Below are 20,176 nucleotides of genomic sequence, written 5' to 3'. Positions count from 1 at the left end.
AAAGTATATGGAAAATGTGTCTTAAGTACAGAAGATGTGAACTAGGATTGAGGGATGGGGGGATTTGCTCAAGTGGAACTAGGTGGGGAAGGCATTCTGATTGAGGGAGGAAGGGTGGGAACAAAGGTTCAGAGGTAGGAATGAGTCCAGCATATTCAGAGACAGCAAGAACACCATTCTAGCTGTGTCAGAGGCACATGTTAGGAGTATTGGGAAGTAAGGCTCAATAAGTAGAATTTGTGACACCTAGAAAGTCAAGGAAAGGAATTTGGATTCAGTGAGGAGCTATTTTAAGTTCTCTATTAGGGAGTGCTAGGATTCATGCATATTTTTAAGGAAAATTAGTATGTTAGTGATATATGCACAGTAGTTTGGAGAAAGGAGAGACTGGAGGCAGAGGAGATAAGGAAGCTAGCATAGCAGATCAGGTATAAGATGATAGGTACCCTAGATTGACTTGATGGCTCTGTAAATGGAGAGGAAGGGACAAAATCCAAAAGATTTTTCAGAAGAAGAAATAACAAGACTTGATGACAATTTGTCTCTATAATGAAAGGGAAGGAAAAGTCCAATTTTTTTAACTGGGAATAATAGGGGTACTACTGATAGAAATGGTTGGTTGAGCAATGGTTTCACTTTTGAGTAGATCATGGATATATCAGGGTTGGATATGGATATGTTGAATTTAAGATAACATTTAGGTTACCCAAATGGAGAAAGTTGTAGAATTAATGCTTCTGTCAGACTGAACTGGAGGTAGAGGATTTTAACCTTCCGCTCTCAATATATTTGAAGCCATGAGATTGGATGAGTTTTTTGAGTGAGTAAAGACAGAAGGCTTATTCTTGGAGATTATCCCCAGTTAGATTTCAGGAATAGAAGAGTCATCAACAAAGGTGTTGTTATATTAACACAGGAAAGGCAGAAACAGAAGCAGGAAAGTTCAGTGTCTCAGAAACTAAAGCGAAGAGTTTCTAGAAAAAAGGGGTGCCACAGTTCTAATTCTTCTTTTACAACATGACTAATAATGGAAATATGTTAAACATGATTGTCCATGTACAATGTATATCAGATTACTTGCTGCCATCGGGCATGGAGGAGGGAAAAGAGGGTAGTAGAAAAATGTGGAATTCAAAAGCTTGCAAAAGGATGAATGTTGAAAACTATTTTTGCATGTAATTTGAAAAAATAAAATAACAAAATTTTAAAAAACAGACAAAAAAGGTAGAGATTACTGTAGAGAGGCTGAAGAGGATTTCATTTCCGTCAGCAAATGCTTTCCAAGTTTGCATTTTCATACTGAAAAATGACTTTTGGAGGAAAATAAGCAGAGTCCTACTTGGACATCCTTCTGATGCTTTCTAATGATGTTTGCCCCTTTTCTATTACCTACCTCCCAGTGATACCACAAGCAATGGATTTTAGGAATTTAGAGAGTAGCAAGTACTTGACCTAGGTGCCAGGTACACAGTTATTATTTACCAAGTGCTTGTTAACTATCTCTGTCCTGTTTCCCTTCTTTCTTTCTCTTGTGTGTGCATCCAGGGTCCCTGGTGCTCAGCACTGACAGCTAAGGGACACCCAGGACCTTTATTTCTGTAAATTTGTTCCCTCCCTTCCTTAAGTCTTAATCCCTTGCTTGTGACTCTACAATTGGTTGCTAAGGAAACTGTCTGTGACGTCACAGGATGAGGACTTCAGGTGAAGAGGCAGGAGCAGGTGAGTCAGTAGGAGATAGAGATTTTATGTAAACAAAGAAGGACTTTTCCTTCCATCCATATATATATATACATATATATATATATATGTATATATATATATGTATATGTATATACACATGTAGATGTATATACATGTGACTAGAAGGCAGGACATAAGATTTTTTCAGCTTTTTTTGCTTTTAAGAAAAAGATGAAGCAAGGTTATGATGTTTGACATCTTGATGGCCACAGTGTGAGACTGGCAGAGTGTATCAACTTGATCTCTAGCTATGCAGACACTGTTGTTTGAGTCCTGTTATTCCATGTTGGATTGCTATTTAGATACAGAGATTGCATCATCCTTCATACGTATAAACAGGGAATCTCCAGGGCTTTGCCAGCTCCTCATTTCTCCACCTACACTGTTGTTATGAAGAGCTATATTTAAACGAGCTGCCTGAAACCTCAGGTTTCAGCAACAGATGAATATTGTCATTTTTGGTAATATGGAGGGGGACGGTTTACTGGAGCTGGTCCTGCAATACTGAGGGAGGAAACAGCCTTGAGAGCTAAAAAAGAGGTAGCAGCAGAGTTCTGTAAAGTTAAGTCTTGTTTTCTTCCTCTTGAGCATCCACCACGAGTTACCCTAAGGATTTAGAAGAGATACAGCTGGAAAGAAATATATCTCTTTAAGACTGTCTTGCCGATCAGTTTGGGAATATTGTTGCTGTGCTTTCAAGATAAACTCATCCAGGATGACTCACCAGAGGCCTTCCTTTCAGGAGTATCTCAGGTGAGAGTGGGAGAAAGAAGGGGCTGAGTCCTCATCAGCCTCCCCTTCCTCCTACAGCTAAAAATGTTTACTGATAGAAGGGTTGTTCTTTATAGAAAGGTATAGATGTGCACAAAGCCATACTCATTCCCGGCAGCACTGCTGACAATGTACAGAAACGGCTGTTTCCAGGGAGTCGGTTGTATGCGCCCTTTTGCTTAGTTACAGCCTATCCTTCTGGCTGGCTGTCAATCTTGCCTATCCATTTTCCTGGCTCTCTATCCAGGTGGGCTGCTTTAGCAGCAAAGCCCCAGGGGACCAGCCACAGGTAAGCAAAGGAAGATGCATTGGGGAAATTTGGTTAAATTATGGGCCAGAAGCATTCTGTTTCTCTTTAAGTCTGAATGTCTCCATAAGGGGACAGGTTAAACAGGTTGACTTCTTTTTGTTGGCATGACTTGGGTCACATGGATGAGGAGGGGGTAAGAATCATTTTTTTTTTTTTGGTTGGTTGGATGACCCAGAGACCTGTCTAGTAGATCTGTGGAATTGACATGTCAGTCTTGAGACTGTTGTATAATCACTGGAAAGAGAAGCCAGGAGAGTTCTGCTTTGCAGCAGAGCTATAGTTTTTGCTTTTCAGGGATGTGATAGTTGGTAATTTATATATTTTATTATGCTTCTGTCCTATTTCTGTGATCCATGTGCTAGTGATATTGGATAGCAGAACTTTAATGAAACCTTTGGGATTAAGAGGTAAACCCAACAAATACTGTACCCAGAGATGTAGATTTCATGAGTTTCTTAGTAAACATATGTTTTGCTGTTCCGATTTTATGCCTAGTAAACTGAGGCACAGAAAGATAATGTGACTTTATGTCTGGTCATAAAGGGAGGGGATTGCCTCAAAGTCAATCAGGTAAGCTGTTCAATGGTTTTGGGGGTAAACTTAATTTCTAGATGTATTTGGGCAAGTCATTTTATTTCTCTGGGTTTGAATTTCCTACCTACAAAATGGGAAAGTATAAAACTGCTTGCTTCACCTTTACCATCCTCAGAGTTGGAAATGCCCATATGCTATCTAGTATAATCTTCTCATTTTAGAGATGAAGAAACATTAAATGCCTTTGAACCATGGTCACATATAAATGTCCAGTAAGTGGTAGAGCTGGAATTTTAACACAGGTCTTATGACTTCAAGCCCAGAATTCTTTCTCTTCTCCTCTGCTGCCTGTTAGGTACCCCTATGCAAAGCTCCATTTCAGCTGGTCATCCCTAAAAGCCACAATGCTACATAAAAACCAATTGACTGATTCATATTCCACAAACTGAGGTTGGAAACTTTATTTGATGGTAGCTCGTCTTTTGTGTTCACTGATCTTTCATTTGGATGAGATTAAACAACTTCTTTTCAGTCTTTTGTCACTGTAATCGTACCTGGCATACAAATTCCAAGTTTTGTTGGATGTACAAGCCCAACTTCACTTCCTTTTCATATGGTTGAGAAATGTTATGGCCAAGATGGTAGTGGTGGCAATAGTAAACCTGAGCTGAGCCCTCATTTAAAAGCTCCTTTCTTGTGATTAACCAGAAATGTTAATCAACAGCAATAGCTGAATGAGAGAAAAGCTCTGACACCTTTCTGAAATAGAAATTCTCCTGTTTCTGTTGGGGCTTTGAGCTCATCATAAGAAGGCCCTTATGTTAATTATAGGGATTTGTAGAACAACTACTATTTGAATCTTGTGACTGAAGGGGACCCACAAGAGTTTTCTAAGCCTTTCTCCCTTGTCTGTGAATATTTTTGTGTTTTTTTTTTTTGTCAGTTGCTTTGAGGGAGAAAAAGAAATAAATATTCCATCTCAAAAATCTTCCTGTGTATAGTCAATGCTCCTCAATATATCAGTCATATCCTATTTTGGATGAAATTATAGGTCTTGGAATCTTCAGGTAGGGCTTTCTAAGTCAACCCTAGCAAGTGAGAAACTCTCCTATATTTGAGGACCCAAGGGAGAGACTTACAGAGTCAGAGCTGACTTCAGCATTACATTTGAGAATTGGACATCAAGAGTCAGGAAACTCTTCTTCCAGAGGGACATCCTGTTTGCTGTGGCTGCATTTTCATTTTGTTTTGCCCTTGTTGGAAGCAGAGAGCTGTTGGTCACCATGCTGTGAGACCTCAAGAGCATTATTTGATGAATGCTATTATGTTGCTTCTCTTACTGTTTTCTCCATCCTTGTCTCCCAAACTTTAATCATTGCCACATCTCTCTTCTGAACCTCTTAAGTTGTTCCATATCCCTCTTTAGTTGTAGTGTCTAGGGATGGTCTTAAAGCTGTAGTTAAGGTCTGACAATTGATTGTGGAAGAGGAAAATCCATGTTTTTTGGCACCTCAAAGAATTCCCTGAGGGTACATCCAGGAGCAGGTTCCACAGCAAAAGCTGCAACTTTGTTGAATCTCTTTTGCTTGATATTCAAGGCCTTCTATAACTTAGTACCATCTTACTTTTAAAAAATTATATTTCTTAAAATATTTACTCATTTTATTTTAATAATGCATTTTCCAATGTATCATTCCCTCCTTTCTCAGTTATTTGAACATTTAAAAAGAAAAAAAAATTCTCTTCAAATAATATGCCTTCTCATAACTTTTTTTTAGGACCAAGCTTGATCATTATGATTTTATAGCATTTGATTTCATTGTGTTGTTACTTTTACTGTAGCAATTAGATACATTGCTTTTCTGGTTCTGCTTACTTTATATCATCAGTTCATGTAAGTCTTCTTATACTTTTCTGTACTAATATTATTTATCATTTCTTACAACTTAGTAATAATATTCCATCACATTTCTATACTAAAACTTGTTTAACCTTTCCCTAATTAGTGGGTACCTATTTTTCCTATGCTTTGTTATTACAAAAATGCTGTCCTAAAGATTTTTGATTCATGGGACTTTTCTTTTTGTCATTGACCTCCTTGAGGTGTGGGTCTAGTCAAAGTGGGTCAAAGGGTATGGACCCTTTGGGTTACTTTCTTTGATTAATTCTAAATTGCTTTCTGGAATAGATGGATATTTCATGCCCCCACCAATAATGTAGTAGTATACTCGACCTTCCTCAACCAATGTTGAACATTCTCATCTTTTGTCATCTCAAGGCATGATCTCATATTGCTCACTTCCACAATCTAACCAGACTAGATATTCTGACCCTTAATTTTTTATACTCTGTGTTCTCCTTTCTTTGTCTTTGCTCTCACCACAGACTATATATATGGAATACCTCCCCTCTCTCTTCTGTTGAATCATTATCCATTCTTTGAAACCCAATACAAATCTCATTTTACCCAGGAAACTTTTCCTGCTCTCCCCAGTTTGAAATGATCTTTTCCTCAGACTTTATGTAGACTCAGCTTTGTACCCCTCATACAATGGCATATGTATTGAAGCAATTTGTATTTATGTCTTTTCCTATGACTAGAATGTGAAATCAATGCGGGAAGGGACCCCAATTTAAGTTCAGTTCTTTTCCTAGCACTCAATACATTGTTCTATATAAAACATAATGTTTGTTGAATGAATATCTGAGTGAATAGAGAGAGTAGAAACTTGGAAGAGGAATATAATCAAGGGGAAAACTAGCAAACAGCATAGGAACTATGTATATTTTTAAAATTTTAATAGATTGTATCATTTTTATTTTAACTCTTTAACCTCTATTCTATTCCATAGTAATGCATGCTTCATATACTTGTATAGGTAGATATTCACAGATATTTGTCTTGTATCTTCCATAATACTACCCCCTAATTGTACTTGTAAGGTTCTTTACAAAAATAAAACTAATCACACACACACATGTATATTTACAGAATCAGGACAGTTTTTAGGAATACTTTTACCTTAGAATTGAGGGGGGGAGAAGAATCGTCATATGTTGCCACATTGTGAGACAGATAACTATGGATGGCAATTGTGTAGAGAACAGTATGCTCACTGTGCAGTTGTGTTAGAAAAGAAAGAAGTCTGACCTTTCTATGTTGGAGGAGGAAAGCAAGCTCCCTTAGGGGCACTGTAGGTGATAAGACCTTAGTGGAATGGATGGCTGGGGTTTCTAATTCCCTGGTATAATACCATAGGTGAGATGAAGCAAGGTGTGGGAACAGTGGAAAGAAGTGCCATCTCCTGGAAGATTAGTGCCTCATTTTCCCATGCTAGTTACAGCTTTGCACATATTTGCCAGGAATCATCTAGATATAAGTTTAGAGATAAAATTTGATATTACTCAAAAGATCTCAGAGTCTTAGGTCTATGAAAATGAGAACTCAATAACAATTAGAAATTTTTAGGACCTACATCCTTGTATTCCAAAGTTCAGTTCCAATTTTGTGTTTCATCCAGCTTTTCACTAAAAGAAGACCATTCTTGAAACTTAAAACGTGAACCCCTCAGCTCTAGAGATCTCATACAACTACTAGCTCACATTTCTTTTAAGCCAGCATCATATAAGACCCCTTAATGATTTTGCTTTGCTTAGAAACTAGTGACTGTACAGAAGCAGTTGACCAGGATGGTGAAGGGACCCAGAATTGTGCCATGTGAAGATCAGTGATCTCTTTCTTCAAGAAGTGACTATAATCTCTCAGCTAGATAAGGGATTAGATTTGTTCTGCTTTCCCCAGGGTCAATGCTTGGACATGTAGGTAGAAGTTGTAGAGACTTGTATTTTGAATCAAAATAAAGTAAAACTTTCCAACAATTAACATCACTTTTCAAAAGTAGAATGAGCTAGTTCTCCCATTCCCTGGATCTTCAAGCAGAGATTGTATGGCCCTTTGTTGGGGGTATTATGGATGGGATTCCTGCTCAAGTATGGATTGACCTAGATGGCTGGTTCAAGGAACTTTGGAAAGCTATGATTTAGAGAGGAATGAACTCAGGAAGGGAACTCACAGTTTTAGAAGTAGTTCACACAGCAGCTGGGAAACCAGGTCCCTAAGCCAGCCCCTCGTCTAGGTCTTACAGTCCCAATGCTCTGAGGGTACAAATGGACATCTTAGCTCAGTTAAAAAATATATGCACACATCTATCTATCTGTCTACATATAAAAACTCAACCACTCAATAATGCAACCAAATATAACACTGATGTTCACTTTTATAGAAAAATATTCCTTATATGTAAAATAAAAGCAGAAGAAAGATACAGACAAGGAATTAGGGAAAACAGAAGAAAAAATATTTATTGCACATGGGAAATAAAGCTAATCTCTCAATGCCTCTGTCAACAGAGCTGGATTGTGCAACATTATGACTGACCCTACTCTGGTCAGACATTCCTCATGAGGATAAGCCCCAATCCTTATCTTAACTTTTAGTGTTATCTTCCTTTTCCTTCAGACATTTTGGTTGAATTTTTTGTTGAGTATTTGAAGATACCTCCCTAGGGTGTCTGCTGTAGCTCTTTCCTGTATCATGAATCTTTTTACTCTCACATCAGGCCTACCTCAAGTGTCAGAAATCTTTACCAATCCTCTACTTGAACACTTCCACGATATTCAAGGATGGAAGAATTTACTACCCCAGGAAGTTCCTATTTTATTTTTGAATGGTTCATATTGTTAGTACATTCTCATATTGAATAGAGTTGTTTGATTTGAAGCCCACTTTATTTCTCAAGGTCCTATGCTACCCTGAAAGAGGTGCTGATAAATGGCAGAGTAATTTAAAAGATAGGAATGGAGGACAGGGAAAAAACAAAGGATGGGACAATCCAAAGAGTAGGTGATCTCTTGATAATCAAGAGTTGACTGTAGTTCAATTACATGCCTTTTCTATCGAATGTGCTCTAAAAAGTTAAAAAAAATGATAAATAGAGCCCATGTTATGGGGCTTCTGCAATCGCAGTGGGGTCTTGGACATTATTTTTCATTTTCCTTGTTCTATGTCCTGTGAAATCTGGAACAGGGCATTTTTTTAAAATCTCCCAGTCAGTAGTATCCTGCTGCCAGGTTAGAAGGTTAAGTCCATGTTAACTTTGAAACAGTGGAAATTTGGTGTGCCTTTGTTCAAACTGATAAAACAAGTTCTGAATAAAAAGAATTTCCTACCACTTCTTCCTTCTTTTCTGAGAACTTCCTTCCTCATCTCAAAGGAGCTCAGTTTGCAGCCAGGAGCCTGCCAGAGTTAGACTGGAGGAAACTGGCCTCAGGTTGTTGGTGTGAAACACAAGGAGAAGGTCCAGGCTAGTTTTGTAGCTCCAGCAGGGTCTGACTCAGTCACTGAGTGTGGGTCTTTAAAGTTCTGGGCTAAGGTCTGGCTCCCTCCTCTTCTTGTCTCAGGAACAAATGAGGGAAGGGCCTAATCACTGGGGAGGCAGGACTGAGTCCAGCCAGACTGGTGGAGAGCAGAGAATGTCATACAAGCCTGGCAGACCCTGCCTCATGCTTACTTTGTGAATTCCTTTTTTTAATGCTTTTAGCACAACTATAGTAATTAATACTTATCTTCTTCATCCTCAAAGTAAGTCTGGACACCAGTGTTTCAGATGAGAGAAAGGGAAGTAACCAGTTATCCAAGATTTATTGAATGCCTCCTATAAGCACCTTCTATATATCAAACACTCTAAGTGCTTTACAGCTACCTATTTGATCCTCTCAACAATCACGAGTGGTAGGTTATAGATGAAGAAATTGAGAGAGACAGAGCTCAAATGACTTGCCTAGGGTCATATAGTTAGGAAGTGTCTGAGCTGAATTTGAACTTAAGACCTCCCAATTCCAGGCTCAGTACTCTTGATACTGCTTCATTTAGCAGACCTGAGGCATAGACATACAAGAGAGACAAATGACAGGTCTCTACCCTTGAGGCCCATGTAGTCTAGTTGAAAGAGCGCCTGTATAAAAATGATTCAAAATAATTAAGAGTTTGTGTATAATGAATCCTTGCCTTTCTTCCACAGAAGATCTACTCACTGACTTTGATGCTAGACCTCAAGCTAATCTTTTGTTTTATCTGTACAGGAGAATGATTAATTGAGTGATAGACTGGTAAGGAAGGCTAAATATATTAGAGGGCTATAGGGGTTCTGTTGAACTGTGAGATCAGTCTAGTGCAGTGCTGCTTATCTCAGATTTCTTCCATAGTGTTTTGATGTATGGTCATCCAGGCTGCCCTCAGAGGTTGATGGTGTCATTCATGAAGAACTCCTAGAGGAAATTCCCTCACCAATATCTGCAATCTATAGTTTTAGTCTGGAAGGTGGGGGAATTAAGAAGTTAAGTGATATGACCAAGGTCACACAGCCATATCTGGTATTATCTGAAGTGTAATCCTATAGTCTGATTTCTCCAATGATGGGGAACTCATTATTTCCAATCTGCTTTTGGATTACTGGCTGTAAGGAACTTCCCCCTTCCTTTTCTATTACTTTCTCCTTTTCTCCATTGCTTCTTTCTTAACTTGGTTCTCTGGGGACAAGTTAAATCTAATCATTTTTTTTGTATGATACTTATTCAAACCTGAAAGGGGTAAGACTCCCTACTAAGTTTACTCTTTTTCCAGACTGTACATCAGACAGTTATTCTATGGCATGATCTCCACTCCTCTTATAAACTATTGCTCCTCTGAAGATACTAGAGTTTGCCAGTGCTCTCAAAAAACTTTTTGATCAAAAACCCGGGCACTTCCCAGTGCCTGCTACCTTCATCCCTCTAAGCATTTCATTCTCATTTTGAGTTTTTTCCATGTTCCTTACACACACCACTTTATGGGGTCAACAGAGCAGAAATTAATGGACACATCTTCTAAATGACAGATGTTATATACAGAGAAATTCTTTCATTTCCCAATGTCACATAATAAGTTGGAGTTTGTGATGGAGTTTTAACCCATTTAACCCATTGAAGGCTAGCTCCATTTTTTTCCCTTATTGCCCTGATGTGATCTCTGAGTTTGTATTGTCAATATAATAAGGAAATTCTACATAAAAATAGAAGATGGTAATCCTGTCCCTATCCTAAGGGAGTATTATGTGTTTCAGTTTCTAACTTCCTAAGCTCTATCAGGAAATCCTTTCTGCCTCTGACACCCAAGAGACACATTCTAAAATCCAAGGCATGCTTGCACATAAGAGGATAGGAATAGTCCCAGATGGGTTGGGGAAGGGAGATGGTATGGAGGAAGGTGATGTGCTCCTCTGTTGAAGATTCTGAGAACCAGAGAGTGCTCCCATTCCCCAAGTCTGTTTCTTCTCCTAGGGCTTTCACATCAGCCTGACTACCTTTACAAGCCAGAAAAGGGACCTATAGATTAGGAAATAGGAATATATGGGGATAAGGATTGTGGGGAATTCTGAACCTCTCAGGGAGAAGTAGGTATACAGTCACTATAAGTTTGTGACTGTGGGTACTGCTATTAGAGGGCTGTAGGGGTTCTCCCATTAGGAAGGCTCATTTTATAGAAAGGAGTAGCTCCAAAGAGGTGAGCCAGGAGAATCTTTTGTGGAGAATGGAAGTTTCTAACTTCCCAGCCTACAGCCACATACCCCAGCTCTCTGAATGAATCACAGAACTGTCATTTCAAGACACAGTGAGATCTAGACAGAAAATCAGGAACCTCAAGTCCTTTGTTCCCCACCTTTTGTCAGTGACCAGGTGGCTTGGGACCTAAGCATCTCCTCTCAAATTTACAAGCACTGATTTTTATGTTATACAAACCCCAGGATCGTGGCATAACAATGGGATTAATTTCTTTGACTAATAATAGCCACAATTTATATAGCTCTTTTAAGGTTTGCAAAGTATTTTGTGATAACATTTGATTGTAACAACATCTATGAGTGGTGGCTTCTCTTGGCTTCTCTTGGTATTGTGTCCATTTTACAGATAAATAATCTGAAGTTTATTGATGTGAAGTGGGATTTGCCAGTGGTCACCCAGTAAGATGTCCAAGGCAGGAATGCAGCCCGGACTTTTCTTGATCCCTTATCTAGTGAGTGCTCTTTCCACTAAAATATGCTTCTCTGAATTTGAAGGATTAAACTTGTTTTGCTTGACTCTAGAGGACAGAATTAGAATAATTACTAAAAGTTTCAGGGACAGATTTAAACTCTGTGAATGGAAAAAGCTGTCCAACGATTGGAATTGTCCAAGAGTGGAATGAACTCTTCCCCTTCACTTGAGGTCTACTGGTAAGATGGAACAGCTACTTGTCAGGGATGTTGCAGGGGAGAAACCTGCCCAGTTGTGGACTAAGCTTGAGGACCTCTGAGATTCTGTGGAGCTCTTTGATGCCAGGATTCTGTTAATAGTGGAAAATTCAGTTGAATTCTATTGGGATGGATAGGCTGAGTGCAACAAGTGTCCTCAGGTTATTAAAAGAATCAGAGGGAGGCCTTCAGCACATCTTAGTTACTTCTTTATGGAGGCAGATATATGGAAAGACATAGACAAAAAGATTGCACAGAATGAGAAGACATGGAGGGGTTTTGATTTGCCAGAGGAGGAGGTAATACCTCTCCTAGAGGGAGAATTGAGCCACTGAAATAAGGCTGTTTTGGGTGTATATCCCTGAACTTTCAAAGGGATGGTTTGGAAGAAAACTTGGATGCTATTGTCAAAGGAGAACACCTTCTTTGGAAAAGATATTGTTAGACTTAATATGACTTTTTTTTTTAATCTCAAAGAGTTCTCTATCTTGTGGCCAACCAGATTTTCCCCTCCCACCAGGGTGGTACTAGCTGTCATTTTTGGTTTGTTTGTTCTGTTTTTGATTACTACATACTGTAATTTTTAGGAACCCATGAAGCAAAATTTGCTTTTCTGTGGTGTATCTGCTGCCAGAGTGGTTCAATTGAATGAGGAATTAGTGGGTCTACTGGGAGGTAAAGATCTGAAAATACCCATAGTATGAAGCAATAGTGTGATGTGACAGAAAAGAAAGTGAATGTCATCTTAGGCTTCATTTACACTTGTTCTGGAATAAAAAGATGAAGTCCTTATCTATATATACTCCCTTGGTCAGTATAACCTGTAGTATTGTGGACACTTTTGAGTTCCACAATTTGGGAAGGATTCTGATCAAGTGGAGCACATCCAGGAGATTGTGACCAGTATGATGATGAGCACATCCCATTATGAGTATTGGATGTTGCACCTGGAGAAGAGAAGGACTTAAAGAAGACATGCTAGCTAACCTTTAGGGCTTAATATTTAAAGGATATCATCTTTTAGAGGGATTTAGGCAATTTCTATTTGTCTCCAATGGTAACACTAAGGACCAATGTGTTGCAAAGGGTAAATGTAGTCTTGAGGTAAAAAAAAAATGACTTCCTGATGTGTAATGGACTACCCTGGGAGGTAGAGGGTTTATCTTCACTAGGGGGCTTCATTTAAAAGCTTGATGGCAGGATCTCTTAAGAGAGGTTTTACTCGATGGCTTCCAAGGTGTCCTGTTCAACTCTTAAATTCTTTTATTATTCTTTGTGAAATAGCACAGTCTTGGGAAGAATATTGTGAAAAAGCAGGCATTTGACACTTCAGATAAAACCCATCTTGGGTGTTAAAATATTGTTATAATTGACAATAAATATTTGTTGGATTGAATTTCTTTAATACGATGGTGAATCCACTTCAGCTGATTTGATACCTGATCAAGACATGCTATTGAAACAAAACATACCTTGTTAGAGTAGCTGTGTACATGCTACCCTCTTTCCAAGGGAAACAAGTGAATGAGTCAGGGCTGCTAGGAAGGATGACAAGTAGAGGTTCAGTCATGCACTCAGTCTCTACCAATCTCTTTTGGGTTTAAGACAATGTCTTCAAAGCCTTCAGTGTTCATCTGGCAAGTTGTTTTCATTTGCTAGGCCTGAGATCATCAAGACAGCAGGATTGTCTTCAAAACAATGGAATCTCAGAGAACTACTGAAAGGAATTGGACCCATTAGGAATTAATGGAGAACTTGATATTCCATTAGTTTTGCAGATGACCATTAAATATTTCCATTAGTTTCTTTCCCAAACAATATTTTTAGCTGAGAACAAAATCTGTCATTTTCTAGCGTAAAAGATCCCTTTTTGATTGGGAAAAATTGAGTTTAATCTTATAAAGAGCTGAGGCATTAAGAAAAAACATGTGAAATGTCCAGCCAATGTGGAAAAAGTCAGATTCTCCCTCCAGAGTTCAGCCCAAGAGTCATTCTGTCCTTCTGACTATATTATCATGTGCCTGAAATTTTTCCTGGTATCAATCATAGAAGTATTATAATCACATCTGGGAAAAGCTTTTGTCACATCATTGTGTCTCAAATCAGTGTCGAATTCAGTGGCAATAGTTAATACTTTACAGACAAGGAAACAAGCCAAGAGAGAGAGGCTTTCTTTGAGTCACTTCTCTAGGCCTGGCACTGATTAGCACCAGAGGAAAAAATAAAACTCTGGTTCTCCAACTTCCAACCTCTTGCAAAGGCCCTACTGTTTAAAGTTCATATTTTTAAACCACTTCCAGGAAACAGAACACAAATTGTAGAAAAATTGCTCTCCCCCATGCTCCTCCCTCATCACAATAGACTTAACCCACAACAACACTTAACTTCTAAATGCTTAGCCCAAAGATGGTCAAAGTGTGGGGAAGCAGGCATGACTGATGAAGCACCAGGCTAATTGAAGAATTAGAGAATCTTGGAGGTGCAATGAAATTTAGAAATATTCGAGTGCAATTCTCTTCCTTTACAGAAGACACTGAAACCCAAGAGGACAGACCTGATAGTTCTATGGATAGCCTGTAGTGGTCCAGGTAATAAGTAAAACTCAGGTCTCAATTCCTCCTCCTCTATTCTTTTTTAAATGAGTCAGGAGACTCTTGTATAAGAGGTTTTTGTAATTCTGCCCAATACAAGTGACTGGGAAAACAATAATTTAATAGATCCGGTGATGTCAAAAATAAATGGATCTAAAGAGTTTCATTTTTGGATGTCTTGAGATAATAACTCACATGAATTTAGTGCCTTAAAGTTTGCAAAATGCTTTTTATCTCTTTTGATACTCATGACAATCCTGTGAAGCAGTTGCAGTTTTATGGAAGAAGAAACTGAAATTTAGAGAGGTAAAATGATGGCCCAGTATTATACAGTCAGTAATTATTTGAGGCAGGATTCAAATAAAGACTTTCTTAACTCTGAATTCAGAATTCTATCTACTATGCCAACCTTTTGTCTCCTTGAACAGACAGGTGGTATGATATCCAACCAGAAATGTCTAGCAAGTATTTTGAAATGGAACTTTAAAAAGAGGTGGAAATGAATATTTGTATGATTAAATAAACATATTTCTGAAATAGCATGAGTTGATCATTTTCTGATACTAATTCTACTTTGCTTCTGTGATGGGAATCCAGCTTGCCTCCTGAAACTCTGCAAGCCTTTCAGGCAGGAGTAGGAATGTCAGGTCAGTGGACAGTATAAGAAATCATTTGATCTGGTGCCATGGTCACTGCAGGTAGGATTCAAAATTTAATAAATCTAGGAGCGTTTTAGGGGCAAATTAATTAAATGTTTGACCAAATACAGCAGGCTAATTTTCAAGTTGATAATTTTTGTATGACTCACAAATGATGTTATAAGTATCCAAATGACCTTTGGCAGAAAAAAAACCGTGATTTCCACCAATCAGGAGATCTTTCTCTGTCCACATTCAGCAAAAAGCAGAGAGAGAGCACTGGAATGCCAGCAAGGATGCTTTGGTGGAGCTTCCCATGTTGTCTGATACTTTCAAGTGCCCCTTGGTTTCCAGAGGAGTTCAGTTGTGATTCCTGATCCAGTCCATCTTGCTCTTCTCACATAGTACGAGGCTCTCTACTCATTTCAGATTGTTAAGATGAAAAAAATGTTTTGGTCTTGAAAAAAAGACTTTCCCCCACCACTTCAACAGCACACACCCAGGAGCCATAAGATCTTTGGGAACTTTATGGTCAAGTTGTCTCATTTTACATGTGGAGGTCTTTGAGCTAATCAGCATAACCTTTCTCCAGTGCGCTTCGCATTGCACTCCTCTCTGACTTTTAGCTTCTGCTCTTAATACCAATCCCTGACTAACTCCCTGAGTATATTTCCTCTCTCCCATACTGATTGGAGTCATACTGGATGAATGAGGTCAAAAAAGACCTGCTGTGTAGTAGCAGTGCCTGTTGCAGCCAATCAGCAGTATTAAGTGCCTACTGTGTCAGACCCTGTGAGAGACTCAGGATGAGTACAAGGGGCTTATACTCTTTTTTTAAAAGAAAATTTTATTGGTACCTTTTGTTTTTACATTACATATTTTTTCCTGAATCACTAATTCTACCCTTCCCAGAGAGCCATCACTTATAACAAAAATTTTTTTTAAAAAAAAGGAAAAAGAAAAAAATCAACAAAAGCTATCAACAGATCAAAATTCTGAGGTGATAATGTAGTGTTTACACCTGATAACCTATCTCTGTCAAGGAATTTGAGAGTATTCTTTCATTACTCTTCTTTGAAGTCAAACTTGTTCTTTATAATTTTACAAGATTCATTTTTGATTACTTTGTAGTTATCGATCTTTTTCATTTATATTGTTGGTGATGTGCATATTGTTTTCTTGTCTCTCTTTACTTCAATTCAGTCAGCCAGCAAGCAGTTATTGTGTTTTCTTAGTGTTAGGCCCTGTGCTAAGTGGTAGGGGTATACAAAGGAAGTAGAAACATGGCCCCTGCCCTCAAAAAGCTCACATCCTAATTTGGGAGACAATATATAAATAACCATGAATATATTAAATATGCACAAAATAGATAAGAGATAACCTTAGAGAAAGGCACTAGTATTGGGATTTGGGAATGAAGGAGCAGTATGAAGGTGTCCTGTAAAAGCTGGCTTGAGTTGAGTTCTGAATGAAGCCTGGAAAGGGTAGTGAGGAGGGTTAGTATTCTAGGTATGGAGTCAGCTGGTGAAAAGTCATGGAGTCAGGATGGTGAGGGTCATATTTGAGGAACAGTGAATAGTGATTGGAGATTGGTGGATCATAGAGTACATAGAAGGGAATGGAAAGGTAAGAAGGAAGGAAGAGATAGGCTATGAAGGATTTTAAAAGTCAGATGGAAGATTTTGTATTTGGTCCTGGAGAGAATAAGGAATCATTGGAGTTTATTGAGTAGGGGGAGAGTGATATGGTCAAATCTGTACCTGGAAGCTGAGTATAGGAGTGGGGAGGGACTTGAATCAGAGAGATTAACCCCAAGGCAATTGTATAATCTTGCAATATTGCAGTTATTGCAATAATATTGCAGTGAGGTGATAAGAACTTCTCACAGTATCTTGACTGTGTGAATGGAACATATATGAGAGATGTTATTCAGGCAGAAATGATGAAACTTGACAATAGTTTGGAAAAGTGGAGTTAATGAAAATGAGGTCTAAGGATGATGTAGTTTATAAACCTCATGTAGCTGGGGAGGATGGTGGTAATCTTGACAATGATGAAGGTGTAAGGAAGAGAGGAGGGTTTTGGAAGAAAGATAATGAATTTAGTTTTGTGTGTTGAGTTTGAGATATCCATAGGACATCCAATTTGAGATATTCAATATGCTGTTAGAAATGTGAAACTAGATCTCAGGAGAGAAGTTAGGACTGGATCTGAGAATCTTCTGCCTAGAAATGGCAATGGAACCCTTGGAAGTTGACAAGATCTCTATGCTTGATATTATAGGGAGTAGAGAAAGAGGGTCAAAGTTAGACCCTGGAGAGGGGAGGTTACCATGGTTTGTGTGTATGCAGGAGGGATATTCAGCAAAGTGGGCTGATAAGTTGATAGGCAGAGAACAATATCATGAAAACCCGGGAAGAAGAGAGTTTTCAGGAGAAGAGGGTGATCAGTGTGTCTCAGGCTCTAGAGAAATCAAGGATAAGGATTGAGAAAAGGTCATTAGATCCGGAAATTAAGAGATCATTGACACTTTTGGAGAGAGCTGTTTATTTACAATTGGATGTTGAGACCGTAGTGGGTTTAGAAGAGAGCACAAGGACAGGAAATGGAGGAATCAATTATAGACAGTTTTCTCAATTGGCTATGAAAATGGAAGAGATATATAATATGATAACTATTAGGAATAGTTAGGTCAAGAGAGGGATTTTTTTTTTTTTTTATTAAGGAAAGGCAAGACAGCAGAGAAGTAGCCAATAGGTAGGGAGACATTGAAGATTAGTGACGAAGAAGAGATGAGAGAGGGAGCATAGGATTACTTGTCTATGTAGAAAGGTTTGCTTTGGCAAGGAGAGATAGGAGTCTTCATATGAAGGAGGAGAAAGAGATGGGGAGAGAACTCTTGGTGAATGTCCTGGTTTTTGAGTTTTGATATTTTTTGGTGAAATGTGAGGTGAGGTCCTCAGCTGAGAGGGTGGAGGAATGAGCCCCTATGATAAGAGGGACCTAGTTGAAATTATATAGCATAAATTGTGGACCTAGTCAATAGTTTTGTGATTTTTTTCTTTAGTTTTGTTTAGCAGTTCATATAAATCTTTCCAGACTTCTTGAATTCATCATATTCATCATTTCTTACATCACAGTATCTTCAATTATCTTCATGCATCCCTGTTTTGCAGTTCCTCAGCTGATACTTACTTTATTTCTTATTCTCTGCACAAAATTTGCTTTAAATATTTTAGTATATTGTGGAGCTTTCCTTTTTAATGAGTGACCTCCTTGAGGTAAGGAGTTTACATTCTAATGGAGAAAGAAAACAAGAACATATACGCAAGATTTCCTAAAAGTGTTTATATAGTTTTAAGCTGCTAAAGTTTAAAAAATCTGTACTAAACTGTGCTGAGCTTTTTGGGACAGTCCTAATATAATATAGCCTACATAGCTACATACAAAACATTGTGGTTTGTAGGAATGTAGAAGGTCATGCAGAAGATAGTGTAGAAAATCTCTCCTCACTGGAGAGCTGGGAGAGGGGGGTCATCCATGACTCTTGCCAAGGGGTACAGGAGGGGGGAAAGGAGGAAGGGGATTGAGATGATCAGTTTATGCCACTTTTGACTTCAGACATTTAGACATTTGTAACAGGGTTTTAAAAGCAAAATGTGTCCAAACAACTAATTATTATACCATGTTAATATATTATTGACATACAGTAATTTGGCACTATAAGGGTAGCTAGGTGGCACAGTGGATAGAGCACTAGTCTTGGGGTAAGGAGGACAGAAGTTCAAATCTGACCTCCCACACTTGACTCTTACTAGTTGTGTGATCTTGGGCAAGTCACTTATTCCTGATTGTCTCTCATCCAGGGCCATCTTCAGTAGTCCTGATTAATATATGACCACTGGACTCAGATGGCACTGGAGAGAAAGTGAGCCTGGTGACTTTGCACAGCATCCCTTCACTCAAATCCAAATCATGTGCTTGGCATGGCATCATCTATATGATGGCCTGATATCATGGTCTTCTTAAAAAATGAAGGACAAATATTGTAGCACCGTAATATAGTAGATAGAAGTCTTGGCTCAAATACGTTTCTTACAATTTTTTACAAGATCACAGGTAAGCCACATCATTTCTCTTGAATCTTGTTTAGGTCTAAAGCTATAAATTATAGATGATTTATGATCTGCTTTGGTATGGGAATTTCCACACTGACATAATCAAAGGTGCTTGGCCTATTTTATAACATTTTAGAATATTACAAAAATAATGATGTTTCAGTATTACAATGGGTCTTTGATCTCATTGGTGTGAGACAATTTTATTCTATACACCTCTTGTCCAGATCATGCTGTATTCTGTATCTCCCATTGGGCCCTAACTACTGTGACAGAGGCCTTCCTCTAATTCTCCCGACATGTCAATGAAATATGTAGGCTCCTACTATTCCTCACTCCTTCTACATGGATAGTCAACCTCCTCACCTGATCAAATAGCTTGCCAGACTTGAAATAACAGTAGCTCCCATTTGTAGAGTGCTTTGTGATTACAATCCATTTTGGCCATTTTATAGTAAATTGATACTGATGTAACAAATAGGGAAAATGCCATTTATAATGTCACTCTTGAGTGAAGAAAAGCTATGCCTTCATACCATTTTAAAACTTTTCTGTGATTGGAAGAAAGGTACTGTTATTATATCAAACTCTTATATAAGCTTTTCGTCTAGTCTTGCCTGGAAGCAGGGGAATAGAATAATTCTGGAGTTCATTGATTTTCAGTTATAACCTGAAAGATTACAGTATCTAGTGATATTTGAGGGTTTACAATTTTAAAAATTTAAAATTATAGAATGTCAGAATTTGAACTCCTTGAGGACCTAGCATAGTACCTGATATGTAGTAGGTTCTAGGGAGTTCTTCCTCTTCTCTTTATGAAGTCATTTGAGGCTTAGAGAATCTGAGCAATTGGCCCGAGGACATACAGCCAGAACTTAATAACAATACACATTTCTCTTGTGCTTTAACACAAGGACTTTGTCATACTATCCACAGGTCATTGAAAGTATGATTTCTGTTTCACAGACAAGAAAGTTCATGCCCAGAAAGGTAAAATAACATTCATGGTCAAACACCAACTACAAAGTGATGGAGGTCTTGTTTCAAGTGGTCTTCTGGTTCCCAAATCCAGAACTCTGCCCTATTCTTCCTCTGCTCCCCCGATCTCTAGCCCACTGTTCCTTTTAATCAGCTTTGTCTGGTAGGT

At 38.4% G+C, this 20,176-nt stretch overlaps 1 protein-coding gene across 6 annotated transcripts in view; it reads left to right on the top strand.

Moving 5' to 3' along the window:
* The window catches only part of TRIM66 (tripartite motif containing 66), a 125,512-nt gene that overhangs the window by 28,380 nt on the left and 76,956 nt on the right, over positions 1 to 20,176 (top strand). For 2 of the 6 annotated variants that reach the window (XM_074230253.1, XM_074230249.1), the window contains exon 1: positions 1,727 to 2,493. The exons of 2 other annotated variants lie outside the window; for them this stretch is intronic. The gene's annotated coding sequence lies outside the window, so the exon portion shown is untranslated. Of the gene's footprint in view, positions 1 to 1,726; positions 2,494 to 2,516; positions 2,801 to 20,176 lie in introns of those variants that run through there. 2 more of the 6 variants (XM_074230254.1, XM_074230252.1) reach the window with 2 other exon arrangements.

The sequence above is a fragment of the Macrotis lagotis genome, chromosome 3, assembly GCF_037893015.1.
Source record: "Macrotis lagotis isolate mMagLag1 chromosome 3, bilby.v1.9.chrom.fasta, whole genome shotgun sequence".
NCBI classification, from domain to species: domain Eukaryota; kingdom Metazoa; phylum Chordata; class Mammalia; order Peramelemorphia; family Peramelidae; genus Macrotis; species Macrotis lagotis.
The sequence above is the reverse complement of the archived record's forward strand: the minus strand, read 5'-3'. Positions and strand labels throughout refer to the sequence as shown.